At 41.5% G+C, this 3,515-nt stretch overlaps 1 long non-coding RNA gene across 1 annotated transcript in view; it reads right to left on the bottom strand.

Moving 5' to 3' along the window:
• Positions 1–1,750: 1,750 nt before the first annotated feature.
• LOC108447336 overlaps positions 1,751–3,515 on the bottom strand; it is a 2,144-nt gene continuing 379 nt past the window's right edge. Inside the window, exons 2-3 of the long non-coding RNA XR_001862863.1 lie at positions 3,279–3,513; positions 1,751–1,840 (exon numbers count right to left, since the gene is read on the bottom strand). This is a non-coding gene — a long non-coding RNA (uncharacterized LOC108447336). The remainder of the gene's footprint in view (positions 1,841–3,278; positions 3,514–3,515) is intronic.

Below are 3,515 nucleotides of genomic sequence, written 5' to 3'. Positions count from 1 at the left end.
TTTCCTCCCCTCCTTCCTGGAGAAGGGGAGGACGTGCAGGTGAGGGAAGCTACGGCGCTACGCCTGGGACTCCTACATGTGCAGAGAAACGTGCTGATACACTTTGGTACGAATTGATGCTGTTGCATCCATGCCATAAGTGTTTTGAACCCTTCTTTAAGGGGAGGGAAAAATGTATTCTAACTCGCACAGATCCAAGAGGGATGGGAAAAAATTCTTCAGTGGATGTACAGGAGGCACATTGTACGAGAAGCAGCTGCTTTTCCTCCTGCATTCACCATCCCTAACGTGCGATTTTCCACAGTATCCCCCCACAAAGACATCTCGACAATAAAATCTTGCCCAATAGGCCCGTGCAGGACTTTGAACGTCACCCTTAATGGCTTTTTCCATATGCTAGCTGAGAGCCGCAGAAACTTTACAAAGAAAAACGCATCCCATTCAGCAGAATCCAAGAGAAGCTCATCTCCAGTTCTGTTAAGTGTCCGCTTCCTGTTTCTCAGCCACGCTGGTTTATTTCCAGCTGCACAGAAAAAGCACACGGGCACTTCCAGTGCCAGCTCCAAGCAGCTCTTGCTATGGAAACTAACAAGTGATTAACTCCAGCTCAAGGCGTCAGACGGAACAGCCGTGTGAAATCCATTCCTGTGAGCACTGGGGAGGAAAACACAGAGCACAGCAAGGAGGGCACGCTGGGATCAGCCTGCTCCGGCATGGCACTCTGAGGCTGCTTTATGCACAGTAAATGTGCTCACATGCAGACAGACCCTCTGAAACCCTGCCCATGGACTTTCAGTGACTTAACAGAAAATTTCAGAGCCGGATTAAAACATGCTGCCCCATGGTCTTGCTTATATTAATATATTCTAAGTGGAATAAGGCTACTCATGCTTGAAACATTTGCATGTTGCCTGACTGCAAATAATAGTTTTCTTTCATGCCTGACATGCCTGCTATGTATAGCAGGTGATCCTAAAAAAATAGTATTTAAAAGATTTAAGGTGAAGTAAAAGCAGTAGAAAATAAATTGAAAATTACAGCTGCTTTTCATTCTAGAGAGAACTCTTAACTCTTACAGAGTGTTGTTCAAAAGGATGAGATGGGTTGTACTGCTCTTCCCAGATTCTTCACGGCTGTCTTCCTGTTGGTTTTGTGTTCTTCTAAAATACCTTCTGTGATCAGAGTTGATACAGAAAGCGTAAGAAGTCAGAAAGAACAGTCTATTTTATTTATTGAGGACTGGAGAGTTTGCTCACAAAATTTCTGTGCCTTTGGTCCCAGAGGTAGCCTTCATCCTCCGTGGATGTCTATATGTAAATATCCCAATTAAACTGACAGCCCAGTGTCACTCTTCAAGTCACGCTGCTTTGCTGTGGATAGTCTCTACGCAGTCCTGTCAGAGAAGTTGTGAACAGAAGGTTCTGTAACCACAGTCTTAAACGGTTTTATGGAAACCTTGTAATCAAAAAATCTTAACTATTAAGGAATCCTTGTGAAATATGTATTTTGTCCTTTAAGAAAGACTTTACAGGGCAGGGGCAAGTTGTGTTGTTGTCATTATTCCTTAAAAAAGAGGGAATTATTTCTGACATATTTTGCTCATGCTGTGCACTGGAGGAATTTTAAAAAATAGGAATCAATAGATGAAATATAATGTCACTCATATTTTTTGTTACGTTTTTCTTTCAGTAAAACAGGTGTTAACAAGAAACAGAACTGATAAACAAAGATGAAACAATTTTCCGCTTAGTTTTATCTGTAACGTATCATGTTTTATTTGCAGTGTATCATTTACGTCTGTCCAGTTGTTGGTAGAGCCTTCCTGGAAATATTAACTGATCTGAAAACAAGCAGAAAGGAAAAAATGAAACAATAACAAGTCACTTAGGGCCTTCTTGCCTCTTTATTACTAATGAAGAGCTGTAATTTGAAGTATGGAACCAGTATGTCCTATACCCTGTCTTCTTTTAACTTCAGTCGACTTCTGAATGGATCGAGGCAGACTGTTATTTTTAAAGCACAGCAGCTTTTGAAACAGGTTAAGCCAAAAAAAGGTAACAAGAAACTCCTGTTCAGGAAATAAATTTCCACACGTGGATTTAGTTCTTTGCAGGAACAGCTAATCAGAACAACCTTCAGGCTTTAATTATCCACTCCTAAGTGCTCATTAACCAGTTGTCCAGTGAGGGTGAGCAGTGCTATTGATACCAGTGATGCCCCCTGGCAGAGTTTTCCCATCTGCATGTTAAAACCAGCAATTTAGCATAGAAAGCTCATGGATTCCTTAGTGAGGAGCATCAGCCCCAGCTACTTGGACTAAGTGTAAAGTGTCTGCCAGAAGACAAATTATTTCAAGTCTCTTCCTAACATTTATGCCCAAGAAATGAGAGGCTTTCCTCTCAAGAGGGATTGTGTGGGAAAATCTGTGTCTTCACTAAAATAAGATCCTGCTGTGTGAGATACATGCTGCAATCTTTAATTGTTCTCACAGCAGCAAAAATTCCACATTCGTTTCAGCAAAGCATTTAGGTGGCTCCCAGCTACTCCTCTCTGAGGACCACAACCTTCCATCATCCTTCCATTCATGATATGTTACTCCTATAAAATAGCAAGTGGTGTAAGACCACTGCCTCCTTGAGAGAGAGTCTGTATTTCTCACTTAGTGAGCAAACAACTGGAACCAATTAACCAACTCTTGAACTCAGTGAAATTTAACTAACACAGCACCATCTGGCATTGACTATCACTTCTCTACAGAAACACTTCACTGTGGTGCTCGGTGTATTAAAAGTGCTTGCAAATGTAAGCATAATTAGGAAGGGCAGGACAGTGTATCTCACCTACTTCTAAATGAAACCACAGTAGAACAAACTTTTTCTCTTTAGATAGGAAATGGTTCTATCTCCCCCTCTGGATAGGTTTGTATTCTGTGCAACAGTAATTCATCTGTAAAATCAGGAGGTCTTGTACAGGGACTTCAGAATGGCCACAGTTTTTAACATAGGTATTTTTACTCCAGTTGAAGCCTTAATCACATGGATGTGAGTCCAAAACATTTCTGTCTGTTAATTCACTTTAAATCACACTTACTAATAAACGCTTCCCTAAAGCAGTTTCAAGTACAGGAATTTCATACCAGGATTCTGTCACCCCTACATAGCGTTCCAGCACTATAAAACCTCACTGCTGAAGCTATGCAAATATCCCACTGAGCAGAGATTAAATCCAGCACATTAAACATGTTCCAACAATTACTCTCCATCCCTTTCCCCACTCACCATGTGTGTCCTGATGGGTTTACTGACACAGCTACACAGCAAGTTGTCTGCAGGGCTGCCATAGGTCTTGTTTTTCACGGATACGAATAATTTAAATCCTGAAAACCGAGTAGGGGTTTGGGGTTTTTTTTGTCTCTCTCGACTGAGCGTGATTTTACACGTGTAGACTGCATAGGCTATTTTAAGGTACTTCTTCGGGTCTGTCACATCCTTGCTTCTCCTGAACCACACCGCTCT

This window comes from Corvus brachyrhynchos, unplaced genomic scaffold (genome assembly GCF_000691975.1).
Source record: "Corvus brachyrhynchos isolate BGI_N302 unplaced genomic scaffold, ASM69197v1 scaffold105, whole genome shotgun sequence".
NCBI lineage: Eukaryota > Metazoa > Chordata > Aves > Passeriformes > Corvidae > Corvus > Corvus brachyrhynchos.
This window is presented reverse-complemented; position numbering and strand designations above follow the sequence as displayed.